This window comes from Tenrec ecaudatus, chromosome 1 (assembly GCF_050624435.1).
Source record: "Tenrec ecaudatus isolate mTenEca1 chromosome 1, mTenEca1.hap1, whole genome shotgun sequence".
NCBI classification, from domain to species: domain Eukaryota; kingdom Metazoa; phylum Chordata; class Mammalia; order Afrosoricida; family Tenrecidae; genus Tenrec; species Tenrec ecaudatus.
In genome coordinates, this window is record NC_134530.1 from 225,047,704 (window position 1) to 225,068,340 (window position 20,637).

Below are 20,637 nucleotides of genomic sequence, written 5' to 3' on the forward strand. Positions count from 1 at the left end.
ATCCCTTCCTCCATCTTCTACGGCGGCGAGAGCCAATTGCTCTGACTCAGCCCCCCCGTCTCAACTCACTGAGTCTGGATTCTCTGCTTTCAAGGGCTCATGTGATTAGATCGGGCTCACCTAGATAATCCAGGATAATTCCCCCATCACGAGGCCCATACCTTAATGATACACAGAGGGTCCTTTGTGCCAGGGACAGGCTCTGCAGCCAGGCTTGGTTGACCTTTACCGACGGGTGGCACAGCCACTGTCCCCAGCCTCGCCCTCACTAGCCTCCCCTTGGCTCCCCCAGCCTTACTCTCCCCTGTTTCACTCTTCTGCTTTCAGTATCTGAATTTCCTTCACACCTTGAGCAGGCACGACCTACCAACTACCCACTACCCACTTGTCATCCACAGCCGCCGAATTTCTATCTCCATCCGCCGGGCCTAGTCAAAGGAAAGACCCACAGCTTCTGTATTGATTACCAACGCCATTGCCTCCTGGCCCTGCGGGAGCAAGATCCATCCTCCTGCTCAGAAGGAGCTGGGTGGGATCCAACCTAAACCAGCCAACCTGCTCTGTGCTGGGCGTATCCCGCATCCTCCTGCGGCTCACCCTGCCGCAGATGCCACCCAGAGCCACCATCTCAGTGAATTCCCCATCACAGCCTCACAGGGTGGGTGTGTCACCCCATCATAGAAAAGGAAACAGGGCACTGGTGGAGGGAAAGCCAGCCTGTAACTCCTCCCCTCACAGCGTTGGGAGGGTGCCTTTCTTGGTGAAAATGGTTAACATGCACCTAATCCAAAGGTTCGAGGTTGAGTCCATCTAGAAGCCATCATTCAGGGGGAAAAAAGAAATCATCTTTGTAAACCTCTGCAGCACAGTTCTATGTGGGCACCGGTGGCCAGGAGCCAGAGATGACTCATGGCAACTGGTTGATGACATGAAGCTACATCAAGACTTCATGGGGGTGCCAGGACACTGCTCCCAGGCTGCAGGCCCCCTTCAAGCACGGGGTGTGCTTTGGCTTCCTGGACCCATGCTTTGATTCAGTTATTCTTTCTTCATGTGTGTGTTAGGCTGGGTTCTCTAGAGAAGAGAAATCAGCAACACTTGTAGGTATTGTCTACAGCACAAGTGTAGTTCACGAAGTGGCTTACATGGTTATAGGCATAGATAAGCCCAGTCATGTGCAAGCCAGGCTTCTCTTGATGAATAGGAAGCGGGATGATGAGGTAAGGGGCACAGGCTGGTAGATGTGGAGGGCTGAAGTTGGCTGAATGAATCCACTGCTGGTGGTCTGATAGTGCTCCTGGGATTGGTAGGCAACGCCACGGGTGAGAGAGGAAGCAGAGGGCAAAGGTTCACTTCTGCTCACTCAGTCTCTCTTATACAGAAAGGGTTATGGCCCCAAGGAGGTGTCGTCCGGCTGTGACCCCATGGACAAGTTCAGCTCCGCCCCTGCCCTTACCCAGGAGTGTGGTTGACACAGTCCCTAACCCTCATCGTGTATCGTGCCTATGCAAAGACCTTCAGGGTTACAAAGACGAGGGTGCTGCGGGTCCAGCCCTCCTGGTGCTCACAGGAAGAGTAGACAGACGTTACTTTGGTGGGAGGCATCGTGAGAAGGGAGACACAGGTGGCTGACAGGGGCAGTGTTACATCACCCATGAATCTGGGTCAGCATCCGCGCGGTCTTATTTGTGCCCAGCGGTTCACAGGCTTCTCACCACATCAAAGATCTGCTTCTAGGTATTGCTAGCACCCACCTCTCACCTAGCGTCTTCCTCCAGGACTGAAGACGTTTCAAATTTATAATCCTGAAACGGATGGCAGACCCAGTGAGCAAGGTAATCACAGGCTTCCTTGTGCTTACTGGCCTGTAATGGAGTTTCACCTGTTTCTCACTGCATCACAGACAAGTCCTGGAGGAGGCAGTTGTACTGTCAGAGACCCAGGAGATCTTCCAGAAAGACCATTTGCACTGCCCTGTGAAGGGCAGACTTGAAGGTGCGAGGACAAGACGGGCAGGGGCTGCCCATCAGCTCTTCCTTCTGGTCTCGGCGAGAGCCAGATCTTTCCTCGGGGGTTTCAGCTTTGCCCCTGCCTCTCTCCCATGTCCCTGCTTCTGCCCACAGAGAGCTGATTTCCTCTTCTCAAAGGGATGCCCTGATTAGGGTCTCCCCAGTTTCTCCATCCAGTGCTTCCAACCCAGATCCCAACCCCTCCATCCCTGCCCCCACTCCCCATGTCCATGGGTGTCTCCCCAAAACAAAAATTCAGAATTGTCATCCGATGTGATTTCTCTAACTACTTTAAAATGCATTGATTTATTTTTAACTTGAAAAGTGTCATGGAGTTGGTTCTGACTCATGGTGGCCCCTATGCTACAGAGCAGGACTGTGCCATGGGGTCTCCTTGATTATCATCTTTACCAAAGCAGACCAGCCAAGGATGGATTGGAGCGCTGGTGGCATAGTGGGTAAGGTGTTGGGCTGCTAACTGCAAGGTCAACAGCTTGAAACCACCAGCTGCTCCTTGGGAGAAAGTTGGGACTTTCTGATGCCATAGAGCAGCGATTCTCTAGCAACAAAAATAACTTTATGGTTGGGAGGTCACCACAACCCCAGCAACTGTATGAAAGGGTCACGGGTTAGGAAGGTTGAGAACCACTGCCGTAGAAAGTTCCAGTCTTGGAAACCCACAGGGGCAGTACTACTATGTCATCTAGTGTTGCTATGAGTCAGAAGTGACCCGGTGGCAGTGAGTTTTTTGGGGGAGGGGGAAGGTAAGCAGGGGCTTACTTGGGCCTGCTTACTAATCCGCTGTGAACAACTTCACAGGTCTTTTCACGTCTCTGAAACCCAGGTGAAGTTGTTGAATTCAGATGACTAAACCCAAGTAAGCACAGCCCACCAAACTTTCCTTCTGTGGAACCACAGGGTGGATTCAAACTGGCAACCTTTAGATCATTGATGGGGCACACTCTGAGCCACCCAAAGGGCTCTTTAAAACAGTACAAAAATACTTCAATCGTGTTGTTGTGCGCTGCCAGTCAGTCTCTCCTGCCTCGGGGTGGCCCAGTAGGACACAGTAGAGCCAGCCCAGTTTGCAAGGCTGTGCCTCTGTGCAGTGACACAATGCGAGGCTTTCCTCGTGAGCAGAGGCTGGCGGACTCCACTAACTTGCAGGTCCCCACACTTAAATGGCCTACCACCCTGTTTCAGGAGAGCAAAAAAACCCCACACACAGAAAAAGAAAACTCAGCGTCCCCCACACAATGAAGATGTTTGTCCCGTAGCCCGTAATCCAGGATAAAGTGTAGCTGTCTGCTGTCACAGCCTACCTGGATCTTGCCTGCCTCCCCACCTGAACTGTTCTGAGGACCCCTGGCAGCACAGTGGGCACCGGCTGGACAGCAAGGTCTGCAGTTTGAAACCACCAAATTCCTCCCCGTGAGAAAGAGGGCCTTTTTGCCCCTGGAAAGGGTTAGTACTGGGCTCACAGGGGCAGTTGTGCCCTGCCCTATCCCGTCACTGTGAGTTGGCGTCGACTCCGTGGCACTGAGTTTTATTTTATTTTTGTTGGTACAGTATTTTAGATCATTCCAGCGCCCCCAGGGGGCGGTATTGCCACTTTGGGAAACACTGCTGTACCCCAAAGCTTGACGATGGTTCCATCCAGGCTCCTCTGTATAATTCAGTGAATTATTATGGGAAAGGATGACAGTCCATCCGATTGGAGGCCGCCTGGAAAATGGGCATGAGGACTGTCTAGGCCTCCCTTGCTCCTCTCCTGAACTCACCGAAGGCCTTCGCTCCTTCCTTGTTAGGTCCTCACACCTCTCCTCTGTACTGAAGGGGCCTCCCTGCTTCCAGTGTACATTTCCCCGAACCTACGTGTCTCAGTTATCTACCTCCATCGTTACAGCGAAGAGACCACATGTGGGTGGTTTAACAGGTTAATGTTTCACAGGCCAGGACACCATGAGCCCAGCTCTGGGGCAGGCTTTCTCCTGCCGCGGGTTCTGTGCCCTGGGCCCTTGGTCATCTTCACGTCACGCTGTGTGCCATCTCTCTTCCCCCCTCTCCCCTTCTCTCTCTTGCTTGTTCAATCTCTTTCATATCGCAAAAGAAATGGTCTCCACACAACCCCACCCAAATCCTTCCCAATCAGTGCAACAGAGAACCCCCTTTTCACACGCAGAGCAGTAGGATTTACATCCCTTGTCAGAGGACAGGAAGCCTCTGCACTTTGTACCACAGCGGCTCAAAGTGGGGAGTTACTTATAAAATCCCATCCACCTTCTGGGGAAAGACTGGTTTCTTCACGGTCAACCGTGCAGGGTCTCACGTGGGGTGCAGGGAGTGGCCCGCCAACAGGCCGGGCACCTGTGTGTGGTATCATTTCCAGGGGCTAGCTGCCATGCAAATACCATGTGTTTGCATATCTTTCTTGCTGTAAGGGACATTAAGAGTTTCTTTCCCCCTATCCCACACCCCTGATGGGATTTGCAAGTGAAATCAAAGAGCGGAATTCCCCAAGGAGCCCTGGTGGTGCGGTGTTTGAGCCCTAGCCTGCTCATTGCCAGGCCTGCTCAGCCGCCAGCCGCCCTGTGGGAGAATGATGCCCATCAACTGCTGGAAGGTACAGCTACGCCCATACAAGAGCTCTGCAATGCCCGACAGGGTCACTGTGAGTCAGAAGCAAGTCAGTAGTGGGGCATTCCCTTGGGTCCAGCCTTCTCCCTTGACATGTCCACTCTCTTCTTGGTTCTGGTTCTGTCCCTGGGACCGGAAAGAACAAATAGTAGGCTTCTTCTCTTTGATCCAAAGGAAGTTCCTGGTATGCAAAGTATTTACAATGGTTATATAAATGAGTGTCCACACTAAGTGGTGCTGGCCCAAGCCCAGGGCAGTAGACTGCCCCAGGCCATTACTGTCTTGAGTCCTGCTGAACTGTGAAATTGCTCCTTCCCTCTTCAGACAGCTGTGGGTCTTCCTTTGTTCCTCAAACTGCCACAGCCTCCTGGGAGGACCAGCCCCAAGTTTCAGAATGAGCTGCACTCTCCCAGCCTGTCCTCTCTGAATTGGCAACCCACGGTTCTGAATTCGACAGTTTGGGGTTAGATCACAATGAAGACACGATCTTGTTGGAGACCTCGGTCAGCTACGCAGGGGGTGGGGGGTGTGGGAGCGGGGGCTGAGCTGGTGTTTGTAGGAAGACCGGGGAAGCCTCTGGCTCTCTGGCACCCCTCTGCTGCCTTCTCTTCTCCTTATGACTCACCCCACAGTAGACTCTGCTTCAACCTCTCACCCCAACTTGGGCTAGAGAGGAAGGGAGAGGAGGAGGGCAGATGAGAACGTGGGTCTGATCCATTCCTATGCAGGAGCGGACAGCTGCCTCCTTGCCCGGGGGAACAGCTGGGGTGTTGGAACTGCTGACCCTGCATTAATAGTGGTCCAGTGCATCACCCGCAGTACCACCAGGGCTCCTGACCCAGGACCAAGCTCTCACTGCCATGGAACTCCTGCCAACTCACAGGTGCTCAGTACTTGTCAGAGAGGCGGACGCACCTGAACAGACGGATCTGAGGTGCTGGCTGGTCAGTGCTGACTCATGTTGGCCTAGGCTGCAATGGGGAGAAATCCTGCCCAAGGCTGTGTCATCCTCACCACTATTGTTGTGTTGTGTCCATCCCTGCAGCCATTGTGGATCCATCTCTGAGGGGCTTCCTCTTTGTGGCCGACCGCTACTCCAGCGGTTCTCAACCTGGGGGTCGAGACCCCTTTGGGGGTTGAACGACCCTTTCACAGGGGTGGCCCGATTCATAACAGTAACAAAATGACAGTGATGATGTAGCAATGAAAATAATTTTATGGTTGGGGGTCACCACCACATGAGGAGCTATATTAAAGGGTCACGGCATGTGGGGAAGGTTGAGAAACACTGCCTTACTCTATCAAGCATGATGCCCTTCCTCAAAGACTGGTCCTCTGGGTAGCGTGTCCAATGTAGGTGCAAGGAAGTCTCACCCTCCTCACTTCTTTTTGTCCCCTAATTTTATTTATTTATTAATATTTTTAAAAATAATAATTTTACTGGCAGCTCTTACAGATATTATAACAATCCACAACTCAGTTTGATCAAGCATAATCGTACAATTGCTGCCACCATCAGTTTTAAAAAAAACTTTCTTCTTGAACTCTTTGATATCAGCTCCCTTTATCCCCTCCTTCCTCCACCCTAACCCCCCAGGAACCCTAATTATTATATATTATTACTACTGTTAATGTGATTATTATTTTTGCTGTATTTTACACCCACCACCCGATGTATATCCATTCACCTGCAATTCTGTTATATGTTCCCCTTGAGTGGAGCTGTACAGTCATCATTGCTGTCAAGCACCCCCCTCCCCCCCAACACACACACTTCCTGTACCCTCAGGGAATCATTACTCCCATTACTGTTTCTGAAGAGGTCTCTGTCTTGGCTTTCATGCACTGACAAATGAACATATGCAGGGTTAACAGGATTAATGAGGTCAAGCAAAGGCCATGATAGTAAGGGGAGGAAGTATTAAAGAAGTACAGGAGAGGTATGTGCTTCATCAGTGCTCAGCCTCATCCTGGGTATATCATCCCTTCCGTATGGCCCTTCTGTGAGGGGCTATCCAGTTATCTTACAGGTGGGTTTTACGTCTGCACTTTGTGCAGGCTCCTTCATGTCAATTTGATTGTTTGTTTTTGAACTTCTAATACATTTTCCCGTGGACACCTCATGATCACTCAGGCTTCACCTCTCTCACTTCTAAGGAGCATTCTGTTTTGATTATACTTTCTCCAAGACATATTTGCTTGTCCTCCATTGCTAGTTTGTAGTCTATGCTATTTTCAATGTTCTTTGCCAAACTGTCATTCAAATGCATCGATTCTTCTCTGGTTTGCCCACCTTCACACGCAGGGATGGAACATACCGTGGCTTCGGTCAGACCTGGGTCCTCAAAGTGGGACATCTTTACTCTTCAGCACTTGAAAGAGGTTTCGGGCTGCAGATTGACCCCGTGCGGTGTGTCGTTTGACGTCATGACCACTGTTGTTTTCATGAGCAGTGATTGTGGATCCGAGGAAAAGGAAATTGTTGACAACTCCATTTTTTGTCTCGCTAACTTCTTCTAAAAGGCCATGCTCATTTATTGTGATATTGCTTATTGGTCCAGTTGTGAGGATTTTTGTTCTCTTTACATGGAGTTGCAATCCACACTCACGGCTGCAGCCTTCGATGTTCATCAACAAGTACTTCAAGTCCCACTTGCATTCAGCAAGCAAGGTGGTGTCATCTGTATAGCCCAGGCCGTGAATAAGCCTTCCCCTCATCTTGATGTCCTGTTCTTCATTGGACAAATCTGATACAAAAGGTCTCTTGAAAGAGCTCGAGAGCTAAGATGTCACTTTGAAGACGAAGGTACATCTGACCCCAGCCATGGTATTTTCACTTGTCTTACATGCATGTGAAAGCTGGTCTCTGAAGACGGGAGACTGAAGGATTGATGTCTGAGAATTACAGGACTGGTGGAAAGCATGGAATACACCATGCACTGCCAGAAGAATCAACACATGTGTCTTGGAAGGAAGGACAGACTTCGAAGCGAGGTTGGTGAGACTTCATGTTTCTTTCTTTACGCACGTCCTCAGGAGGGGCCAGTCCCTAGAGAAGGACTTCAAACTTGGTGAAGCAGAGGGTTATGGAAAAAGACGACCCTCGAGATGGATAGACACAGTGACTGCAACAATGAATTCCAGCACAGCAATAGTTGTGAGGGTGGAAAAGGACTGGGTGGTGCTTCTGTTGTGCAGAGGCTTGTTTTCAGTTGACACTTACTCTAGGGTACCTATCAACAGCCACAATGTCCGATCATCTACCTGGAAAGTAGATGTACACATGAGACTACATCTATCTGTGTACAGGTTGCCTGGTTGGTGCAGTTGATTAAGTGCTCAGCTCCTAACTCAAAGGTTGACCTCAAATCTACCCAAAGGCTCCTTAGAGTAAGTCCCAGCAGACAACTTCCCAATGGTCATAGCCATTGAAGCTTACAGGGCACACATGGCCTTTGGCATGTGAGGGATTGTCATGAGTCAGTAACTAGGTTTTTTTTTTTTTTTTCAATGTATGAAGAGTGAAATGTCAACGTTCCTCTTTATACTCTCCTTTCCCATCTGTGCCACCAGTTCCCCCTCCCAAAATAACTTCTTTTAACAGTTTGCTTTTACTTTTATCCACTCTTGTGAACTTCTCAAATGAATGTGTTTGCATTCAAATAGTGGATAAAGGCATATGAGAAATTCACTTGAAAGTTAAATATAAATGAAATTATTATGTATATTGTTTTGCAACTTGCTTTTTAGACTAAGCATATCTTAATAGTTTCCACAATGGAGACCATAGCATGATATTCTTGCTTCTAGCTGAATAGCACTCCTTATTACTGTGTAGATCGATGGCTGCCATCCAGAGAGTCTGGCCGTGGCAATCTTAGGTACCACCAAGCGAAATGTTGACCAGGGTTGTGTTTGAGTCTTTTGTCCTGGTCACGGTGCTGGTTTCTCCCAGGGAAGGTCTTCCTGGCTGTTGTTGGCCCCTGCTTTACCAAACATGGTGTCTTCCTCCAACAAGTGACGCTCCCGATGAAGTGTTCACAAGGAGCGAACCAGACAATGCTCTGTTGTGACCCTACAGTTTCTATCAGCTAATTTTTGGAAGTAGATGACTAATATGTACAAGAATAGGCCATTTGGGGTGTGTCACGAAACCATGACCTTAAACTTAGAAACCAAGAAATTAAATCTCTTGAAGAGTTGAGTTGTTCCTCTAGATATAGCTAATAGCTAACGTGCAGCGGTTGCCAGTTGAGCTGTTTGCCATTGTAGAACTTATTCTTTTGCTGTACTCTGCATTTTCTTTTTACTTTAAAAAACACGATTTTGTTTACGACTGTACCACCCTGAATGCGTCCGATCTCCTCTAAAAACACCATTTTATTGGCACTTCTTCAACATGTTATATAATTAAGTAGTCTAATCATATCAAGACAAGTTGTACAGTCAATACAAAAATAAATTTTAGAACATTTTCTTTTTCCTTGTACTCATTGTTAACAGTGTAATTACTTTTTAAAAAATTGTGGCAAAAGTATGCACAGCAAAACGCTCTCCAGTTCACCAACTCCTCCAGGTATAACCGAGTGGCCAGCATATAACTTAGTGATACTAATTACATTCGTCTTCTATGCACCCTCACCTTTAATCCATGAGCTTTATATAAAACTCCAGGAGGTTAACAGCAAAAGGGCAAGGGATTCAATCAAAATATGGGCTAAAGACCTGGTTCACCAAAAAACGATCTTCACTAAACACATCAAATGACCACCAAACACCCAAAAAGGTGCTCAACACCATTAGTCCTCAGAGATGCACCCAAACATCAGCCACTCCAAGGGAGAACGATGGGTCTTTCTACGCCCATGAAGAGTTACAGTCTCAGAAACCCACAGGGCAGGTCTACCCTGTCCTATCAAGTCGCTATGAGTCGCAGGACGTGAGGGCAGTGAATGAGGATGGACGATTAAAATAAGTAGGAAAATAAACGATACTGGTGAGAATGTAGGGAGACTGGAACGTTTCTGATGGGAATGTAAAATGGTATAGCTGTTGCAGAAATGATAGTGTGGTGGTTTTTCGAAAAAATAAAAGTAGAACTACCGTATCATCCAGCCATCCCACTGCTAGGGACACACCCCAGGGGCCTGAGAGCAATGACATGAGCAGACTCAGTCCACCAATGTCCACTGCAGCGCTATTCACCATAGCTCAAAGGTGGAACCAACTTTCATGCCCATGGGTGGATGAATGGATACACAACGTCTGGTGGACACATACAGCGGCCTATGACTCCGAATGAGAAATGAAGTTGTGATGTGTTACAATATGGACGGACCTTAAAGATGTTGTTGTTGTTAGATGCCTTTGAGTGAATTCGGACTCATAGTGACCCTATAGACCTACTGTATGGGGCTACCTAAGTTGTAATATCTTTGGGAGACAGGTCTTTTCTCCCATGGAATGGCTTGTGGGTTTAAATTCCCAATCTGTTGGTTTGTAGCTGGGAGCGGAACCCTTGGATCACAAGGGCTTCCTTCATGTTATGCTGAATGAAATGCTAATCACAAAGGACAGTCAGCTGATTGACCTGATGACATGTTTTGTGTTTCAATTCTATATCCTACTTTGACGTTTAATGGCTGGGCTCTTACAATTTTGCTGTGGGCCATCCAAGGCACAGTTACTGGTCGCTATTCACCTGCAACAACACAGCGAGAAGAAGAGTCAGGAATAGGAGGGGGATGTAGAATGTGTGGCTAATCTGCCTCCATCAAAATTGCTTCCATTGCCCTGAGAGCAGAACTGGATGGGAACTGGCTACCATTACTGAACAGTTTGATCAAAGATGTACAAATTTCCGATGCAAAGAGAAGAAAGGTAGAACAGAATTTGAATTCCTCAGGGATACTAGACTTTCTGGAGCTCCAAAGATCAGATAAACTCTGGAAACTATTGCCCAGAGAGAATCTTGACATTGTAAACCCAAATAACCCCAGAGTCTTCTTACACTTAAACAACAGTTTTGCTGAACTGGAAAAAGTGTCTACCTTGAGCAGTCTGCTCTTTGGGGAACTAGCTACCTGGGATCAAATTGAAAAAAGCCACTTGGGAGATTAAAATAGACCTTTAGGAGGGACCACTGGATTTATCTTAATTGAGGAGGAACCAATGAGAGTAGGAGGCAAGCATGCTTACATAACTTGTAGAATGTAATCAATATAGCTGAATGTTGTATTTAGAAACTGCCATATTGGTGTATGTCTTGCTGTATATTCTCAACAACAGCAAAAATGAACATGATTGAAAACATAGAATGACACAATATGATTCTTTGTGGGGGAGGGAGGGGCGAGCACATATGGTGTGGCCTCCTTACTTCAAGAAGAGGGCAGTGTATACCGACCAGTGTCTGAGGGGTTGGGACACAGGGTAGGAGGTTGGGAAGGGAAGACAGGGTTATTATGGCTTATGGAGCACCGAGTTAGGGTTTACATGTTAAGTTTTTAAAAATATATAATTAATTGGGATTTAATCTGTGTATTGTTCCGTAGTTCAGTCTTATCAAGTGAAAGTGTACAATTGCCACCCCACCAGTTTCCAGACAGTCTCTTTCTACGTGGGCTCCTTGACATCGTCCCCCTTTTACACCCCCTCTCCCCACTGTTCTCCCCTCCTCCTTGAACCCCTGATTCTACATGCTGCCCCTATTGCGTTTTAGATTTTGATAGGCACTGCCAAAAGGTTGATATTCACTTATGAATGAATGCATTTTGCATATCTTCCTCAGTGAGAAGTCTAAGGGTTTGTTGTCAGCAGTGGAGCAATCTGGGGCTAGAAAATATCAGCTGTGAACAAGAGGACATTTGAAGTACTTCCCACAACTGGCAGATGCATGCCCTTGCTGCCTCATGAGCAACTGGAAAAATCAGACATAGAGGTGCTAGGGGATTCCTTCCGTTTCTCCCCACAGCAGCCTCTCTGCTCACTGGTTATGGTCATTTACATAGAGTTTGTATGTGTAGGCAAAATGGCTCAAAGGCATATCTGGAGTTCAGGCTTGTTCAGGCTCCTACCGGTGTTTGCTCAGAGCAGGTTGTGAGTGCCCCAGGAAAACTAAGGAGATGGTAGTGTGCAAATACATTTGTGTATTTATTTATTATAGGATAGATTTGAGGAAATGACACGGAGGCCATGTTTGACCTCCTCAAAGGGGATAATCCAACTCCACATCAGCCCACAGGTGATGTTTATGATACACCCCCGCCCTCTGTCCTTCTTCACCCTATTCGGTACAACGACTCCTTCTCTGCTGGGTTCAGGAATCCTTTACAGTGCCACACAGCAGTCACACACAATGCTCATGAGTATGGGACTTTATCAGGGAGGTTAACATGTGCCACAAGTCAGGATCAGAAAACAGCAGGGATACAATGCTTTGTCCAAAGGAGCACCTCTTCTCAGCCAGGCCAGCAGCGACATGTCTCTCAGTTCAGCCTCCCAGTCATGAGACCCCTTGGCCTTTGCCCACCTGTGTCATTGTCTCGGTGCAGCTGCTCTGCTCTGTCTCATGGTCTCAGTGCTGCAGTCTCTGCTGGGATCTCACATTCACTCTGCTGGTAGCTCGTCTTTCTAGACCGGGGTAAGGAACTCCCATCAATGCCAGCTAACATCACACAGATTTAATAAAGGTATGACATTAAAAAAAATTATGTGTAGGGTAGACTTTTGGGGATTCAGGAGAGCTGCAGAGAACCATGGGAACTCACAGAGGTGAAATTCCCTCTTGTTAGAAAGACCAGCGAAAGGCATGTGGTGGAGGAGGTGGCTCTAGCTCAGGGTGCCAGCATTTTTTCTTCTTGTCCTGGAGCCCAGTCACCTTTCCCCCAAACTTTGATGGGGCACTAAAGGTGTGCCCAACGCCCTGCTGGTTTCTGACCCCCAGGAATCAGGCTGCAGTTCCTTACTTTTTGTTTCCAGGTGTTGCATTCCAATCACCAGTAACAATCAAAGCATCTGATTGCAGTTTGATCAACTTTAAACCGAAGATTTTGGTAGAATTCTCCAATTTCTACATCCCCAGCTTTAATGGTTACTGCATAAATTTGAATAATAGTCATGTTGATTGAATTTTGTGTATGGGGATAGGTAATATCCTGTCTGTAACAGACAGCATTGTACTTCAAGATAAATCTTGAAATGTCCTTTTTGGTGATGAACGCCACGCCATTCCTCTTGCTTGTGACATTCCCAGAATAGTAAGCCGTATAATTTTCTGATTCAAAATGGCCAATCCCAGTCCTTTTCAGTTCACTAACACCTAGAATATCAATTGTTACTTCATTTCATTTTTAATGACTTCTAATTTTCTTAGATTCATACTTGGCACCAGTCCAAGTTCCAATTATTAACTGATGTTTGCAGCGATTCCTTCTCATTTTTACATTACCAGCATAGTAAACCATAGGCTTTTCTGATTCAAAATGAAGGCCAGGAAGGGTGGACGCCATCCCTTTCACGATGACCAACTCTACTTAGAGGATGCAGCTCGACCACAATCATATTTTGAGCGCCGTTTGACCCGAGGGGCACTCTCTTCACAGCGTTCTGTCTAGTCATTAGGTTTCCAGTCACTGACAATGTGTCGATACTCTCCATCGGATTTTCAGTGGTAATGCCTCTGAAACGGACACCAGTCTCTTCTCAGTCTGGAGACTCTGCGAAAACCCTTTCACTTTGAGCGAACCTGCTGGTACTGGAAATACCAGTGACATAGCTTTCAGCATCACAACACACAAACAATCACAGTATGACAACTGACAGACAACTGGAGGAGGATTGTGTGCTTAATGGTATTCACTGCTGCTGCCTCGGAAATCCTATGGGTCAGTTTTAGTCTGTCCTATGGGGTCGCTATGAATTGAAATGGACTTGATGGTGGTGGATTTGGCTTGGTGTTTCTCCTTCCTTCCTTCCTTTCTTTAAAACCCCAGTTTTATTGATATATAACTCATACATCATACTATTCAATGGTTTAATCATATTTTCAAAAATCATGCAATCACCACCACAATCCATTTTAGACAACTTTCTTCTTTCTTGTACTCAGTGTTATTGGCTCCCTGTTTCTCCCAACCCCCTCTGACCAGGACCCTCAGAAGCTGTTAATCCAGTTACTTACGCTCACTATCGGTTTATCTATACTGGATTTCATGTACAGAAAAACATACCAGAAAGCCCCCAAACAAAACAAAAAGCCATCAACCATAGCAAAATAAAGAAAAACTTCAATCAAAAAGCAAGCAGAAAATCTTACAAACTAGAACAAATCTAAAATGGGTCAAAAGGGAGAGAGAATCATAAAGTGTCATATTCTAATCTAACTTGGTCTTCAGTAATCCACTTTCCAAAGCACTCTGTCTGCCAGCAAGAAGATTCACATCCCGGGTCAATTTCACCAGAGGCTCTGTTGACTTAAGTTCCTCATTTCCATCCCTGGTGAGCTTTATTCCTACATCCTTCATGATAATTTCGTTGTGTTTTTGGTGAAAGTTTACGCAGCAAGTAAGGCTCCCACGTGACAATTCGCAGTGTTCACGCTGCGTCCACGTTCTCTTTCACTGTGTTCTGGTTGTGCCATTTCAAATACTCCAGTTTCCTGTCCCTGTATCTTCTTGTCTTGGCAGGTTGAAGTCTGGGTCTCCGAGGAGGGATAGCCGCCCCATGCCTTCCTTCACTGGCACCACTCGGTTCCGTGGCTCTCCTGCCTGCCTGCTTTCTCGCAAACATGTCCCCTAAGAAAACCCATGCACATGTGGCCCTGCCGTGGCATCTGCTCCCAGAGGATCAAGATGAACACAATAACATCACCCCTCGTTGCTGGTCCAAGGATCCCTGGTGGTGCTGCAGGGTAGGCATTGGCTGCTAATGGAAAGATCTGTGGTTCAAACCCACCAGCTGACCCATCAGAGGAAAATGAGGCCGTGGGCTCCTGTAAAGATGTAGTCTTAGAAGCCCTCTGTGGGGTTGCTGGGAGTTAGAATGGACACGACAGCAGTGGGGTTTTTGTTGGTTTATTTGGTTCTTCTTTGGGTTCATAGCTTGTGAGGAAGCAAGTGAGCACTGGAGCATCACTCGCTCGGCACTCGCTCAGTCGATGCTCCTCACGATTACTGTTGACGTAATCTGACTAAGGAGGAGAGTTTGTGTTTGAGAACAGTACCAACCAAACAGGTGTCGCCCAGCCCCTTCTCTGCTCCAATTTCTCCTACGTTTCCTCCCCCCCAACCAGTCACCCCGTCATTGGAGTCCCATTTTCACAATGGCGGGACCCAGGTGATGTAGCGGTCGACAGTCTAGGCTGATAAACCAAGTCATGGCTTTGGAACCCACGGGCCAGCCCACAGCGGAGAGATGCGACAGTCTGCTCCCACCAAGATCACACAGCGCTGGTTTGTCCCGCAGCATCCCCGAGTCAGCGCAGACGCATGGTAATGGGTGCTCTGGTCTGGCCAAGATCAAGGCGATGAAAGCTGTGTTGCTCTGTGGAGAAGAGAGACTGCTGTAAGGGTCTACCACAGCCGGAGTCAGGCCTGCGGGATGCACCACAGAGGGAGCAGCGGTTCTCAACCTGTGGGTCGTGACCCCGTTGGGGCTCCAATGGCCCATTCACAGGGGTCGCCCGATTTAGAACAGTAGCAAAATGACAGTGATGAAGTAGCAACAAAAATAATTTTATGGTTGGGAGTCACCACCACTTGAGGGAACTGTATTCAAAGGTCACGGCATGAGGAAGGTTGAGAACCGCTGCTCTTGAGGCTGCAGAAGGCTCTCTCCCCTCACCCATACTGGCCCACGTGCTTCCTGGGAGACAGGCTGAGTAGGTCAGGGTCGCTGTGGGGTGCTAGTTGTAGAAAGATAGGGGTTAAGGACTCATGAGGGGATAATAGGAATGTAGGGTGCTTGAGAGAAATGAGAGGGAGTCGCAAGGTGTCTGTTAAAAGCCTCATGACCACCCCTATCTAGAATGATCTGAGAGCAGAGCCTGCAGCTCCAGCCTTGGCCCTAATTCTAAGAATCTCTCCCCGCTTCTCCCCTCCCACAGCTGTCACAGGCCCCCGGCTTCAGGGGTACTCTTCTGCTCTTCTACAAAGACCGGACAAAGAAAACTGCTGGGTTCTCTTCCAGCAAAAGAGACCACAGAGATTAGGGCGATGTCTACTTTGGGGCTCAGAGGCTGTTTCTTCCTGGTCACACCACCAAAGAAGATTCAGAAGAAATGGTGTGGTGAGGTGTAGCAATAGTGAGAATGTGGACTCGTGTACTGCCGGAGTCATGTTCTGACTCGACCACTTGCCAATTCAGATGGTTTGGGCCGGCTAGGCAACCTCCCTAAGCCTCGCTTTGCCGGTGAGCAAAGTGGTAATAGAAGGGCATCTCCTTTTTCAGGGTTGCTGTGACAACCCAATCGGCCAGGCAGTGGAAACCCGGATGGAGCCCAGTTCCTGGCACACAAGTGCTAACCCCAGGCCGGTGACCCTAGGTCAGCTCAGAGACTTCAGTTTCACTTTGTGACCTACTCTGTTCCTTTGGACTCTTGGTTTATGACAACGCGGTGAGGGTGTGGCGACATTAGTCTCCTTTTATAGATCTGTAACCTGAGGCTCGGCCTCAGTCCCGAGAATTCCATTGTTTGGTTCTGCAGAGCCTAGGCCATTCAGCAGAGGCTTAACTTTACTCAGGACATGTTCAAAGGCAAAGAGGAGGCATTCAAGCCTCTGACCCCTAGAGAGATGCAGGCCCTTATAAATCGCCAGTCTAAGACGAAATGCTCCTCCCTCAGGTAGCTACACAGCTATCTCCTGTCCTTTAAGCATCTGCTCCAGTAGCACTTTCTCAAGGACGCCTGCACTTACTCCCCTATTTTAGAACCCCGTCTTTCACCCTGAACTCCAAATTCTCTATATTCCTTACGTGGGTCTCTCTTGAAAATCTTTTTTTTAATTGAAATATAATGAACACACACAGGTTTATCCTATTCAGTTCTCATGCCATCCTTTAAAGAACTAGTCATTTTCTAAATATCTGGATACTGTATTTATTTATAATGGCCGGAGTGTATGTTTCCCACAGGGAAGGATTTGTGTCTGATTTCTGTCCTGATAGACCCTCGTGTCTGGCATTAGTAAGAGTGGCACAATGATGGAGCACTCAGCTGCTGGCTGAAAGGTTGGCAGTTTGAATCCACCAGCGGCTTCATGGGAGTACAATGTGGCAGTCTGCTTGGAAAAGCGACGGGACAGTTCAACTCTGTCCCATAAGGATGCTCTGGGTGGAAATCGTCTCAACGGACCTTTAAATATCTATCGGCTGTTGTCAGGGACCGCATAGTGTCTTGTACTCTTTTCAGAGGATGAAGAAGTTTCATGGAGACTGAGCAAAGGCACGGCCAGGAGAGTAGCTCGACTTCTGGACAGCTTCTGAACAGGGGTCGGTCCCCAGGGACCTGGAGAGGAGGCTAGTTGGTGCTTACAGCATTTCAGCCACCTGCTATAGTTCTTTCTTCCTTCACTGGGGGAAGATGTGCCCTCTGTCAAGGCCCGGCCCTCCCTCCTGTCCTAGCAGTCCATTTCCTCCTGCTCTGCCCTGCAGTAGAGCAGGCCCTGCGGTAGGAGCCGATCCAACCACCCCAGCTTTACTCATTGCACCACGCAACGTCCCAACAGGCTGCAGATCAACACATCACCCACTGCTTGTGCCACCCAGGAGGGGCGGATGGACTATCATGTGCTCTTGGAGGAGGCTGCAGCCATAGAAACACTGTCTGTCGTCAGAACGCTCCCCACATAGAGGGTGCTTGGTGAATATTGGATGAGTGGGTGTGTGAGGTTGAGGCTTACCAGGCCCTGAGGAGTCCAACCTCCGTCTAGACATGGCAAACCCATTTAAAGACACTTTGGTGTTATTTCCCTTTATTGTGTGTGTGTGTGTTTAATACCGCTTTTCTCTAAGTAGAAGCTCCCCACATTGTAGTCCCTGGAGACAGAGAGGTAGCTGGCGTCACCTGTGCTCCAACTCACGGCGACTTTATGGACAGAGGAGTGAAATGTGGCACAGTGACGCCCACGTAGTGACCACTGTGTCAGGGCATCTTACTGAGGCTCTCTGTCACCCTCACCAGCTTCCGACCTGGCATGATGACCTCTTCCAGCGATCGATGCCTGCCTGCGGATGGCGTGTCTAAAGCGAGTGAGCCGGACCATGTGCTGTTGTGAATGGTAAAGTTTCCATTAGCTAAACCTGAAGGTCAAGGGGAGGGGGGAGGGAAAGTGGGAAGGGAGGGAAAGGTCAGGTGCGAAACTCTTGCCCAATAGGACCTGGTGGAATTGAGATGTGGGTGTTGAAAGCCCTGTGGTTGCCAGGGCACTTGGCTCTCTGCCCCCCGGAGAGCAGTCCCGTGTTGGTGTGGCCGCCTGCCCCTTGCTCCTCGCCGGAAATGGAATGTCACCTTCTGAAGGAGCGCTTTATTCCTCTCTGGTTTGTATCTGATGCCATGAGCATCAGCTAGCATAACCGAGGGCAGGCTGAGTGGTGGGCATTCTGGGGCTCTCCCTGAGTCACAGGATCTCAGATCCAGAGGTCCAAAAGGGAGACAGGTGTCTGTCAACCTTCCTAAAGTGTAGCGACCCCAACCTGCCACCATCAAGTGGATGGCAGCTCATCGCCACTCTGTAGCTTTCTGAGGTGCTGCGTCTTTATGGAAGCGGACTGCCCATTCTTTCTTCTGCAGAATGGCTGGTCGGTGGAACCAGCCCAATGCTCAACCCACAGAGTAATAGTGTTCGTGCTCAAACCCTGCAAATAGACCTTTTATTGAGAATTTGTCTCCGCCACGCAATAATGACATATTAGGCAAAAAATGCAGGGGATGCCTGGTTGCTCTGGGGGACAGTGAGATGCCCCAATCCATTTTCAGGGTCCTCGGGGGCTCAGCCTCTGTTGAGGTCCATGGTATCCTCGGACCATTGCGTAGGGCAGGGGTCGGCAAACTTTTGAGACAGAGGAGTCCATCTTGTCCCCCACAACAAGTTAAAAATGATTCGAGAGCCATAATATGTATATAGTTAAATTGGGGACTCTTACAGCTTTTATAATAGTCCATACATCAACTGAATTAACTATATGCCATAAATATAGTTTTACAAACAAATGGTCAGAATAATATGCTTTAAATGAAACGATGACACTTTTATTTTCATGTTCAGTTTTACCTCAGAGCCACATGAACGTACCAAAAGAGCAGCGTGTGGCTCGAGCGCCCAGTTGGCCGACCGGCATCTAGCGAGGCGACTAGAGGCGTGACTAGCCTGGCGCGTTCTTCGGAGAGTAGAGTTAGCAGACATCATTGGTTTTCCCCCAGCCCCTTTCTTAATTTGTTCCAGTTCATATGATTTTCTGCTTTCTTTCCCACTGAGGTGTTTCGGTGTTTTATTTTGCTGTAGTTGTTGGTTTTTTTCTTTGAATGGTTTTCCTTCAATGGAATTCAGGGCTGAGGCCATGACTGGATGAATCGTTTCTTGGGGTTATAGCAGGGGAGGCTGGGGGCGCTAATCACAGGGGCTATAAGAATGAGGAGGAGGCGCTAGAATGGATGGTGGAGATAATTGCACAATTCTTCTAAATATATTTAAATCATTGAATTGTGTGATACATGCATTCCATGGCAATAAAACTACTATTAAAAATCAAGCAGATGTAATTGTGTTAGACATTGTAGTGGCAAAAACAAAATAATATTTTTCTTCCCAAATCTTCTGTACCGCTGCAGGCGTTTTCACGGGATCTAGCCTCGCGCTCCATGAGCTGTCTAGCTGGAGTCGGCCACCAACGGCTGCACCCTGCCAGGAGTGAGTTCACATGTCACCTTGGAAACCACTTCCCTTGCCTTTCGATTTGCCCCCGGTGAACACGGAGAAGTGCTGGGAACCGGCTGGGGAGGGTTTGCGGTGGGCGGTCTGTACAGCCGAGTGAACGGATTCAGCTGGAGATACTGAGCCCGGACTTCCATGACCCCTGTTCTAATTCAGTTTCTGGAACTTTTCGTTTTCTTGCTGGTTGTATTTGCGGTGGCAGAGAAGACCAGATCTACGCTAATGCCGACTGCTCCCACTCCCGCAGTGCTTCCTGGGAACGGCCTGCCCGGGCAGGGACTGCTTTTCCCAGCTTCCCCCGTGTCAAGAGGACTTGCTTCTGGCTACTCACACGTGGGCAGAGGGATGCGCCCACCTTTGGACCTGGCCTGTTCTAACCTCTACAACCATCCCTCTGCTTCCCTCTTTCCTTAGCTCCAGGGAGCACGCCGATGACTGCTCAGTGTATTGTGAATATTATTTTGAGTCTTGAACAAGACAAGGAGGGAGACGCAGCATCTGGAGGAGGGGAGCCAGCAGCAGCAGCAGGAGGCTGTACTGGTGTCCCCAGCTCTGCGCTGCTTTGATGTTTGATGGCCGACAGCTTGCAAGGCCCCTGTCCCTCATCCTTCTGCCCCCAAAGCCCGAGTGCTCCTTCCCTGGGCAATCACAGAGAGTTCAGACCACACAGGTCCCAGCTGGCTCCCTGGAGTCCTCCTCCATGCCCATGCCCTCACTGTCTTCGCCAACCACGTGGCCCCTCAACGCTCTCTCCTAAACCATTTTAAGGATCTGCTTAGAAAGCTGCCCCACTAGGTTGAGGAAGCCGCATCATGTGAGTCATAAACCTGGCATCTCTCCTTAGTGCATCAGCCTTAACATTTGAACCAAATGTGGGGCTGGGCGGGGGCTGCCTCAATTTCTGCAAGGTGGCGGCACCCCGAAACCTCTGTCAGGGTGAAAGACCGCGAGGACCCAGGCTCCTGGCCGTACCTCTCCCTGCCTTTCGTGCTGCCGTGGCTTCGTACGTACCCTCCCGACTTGTTTGTCTGTGGCAGAGAAACACATTTCTGTTGTGTTGA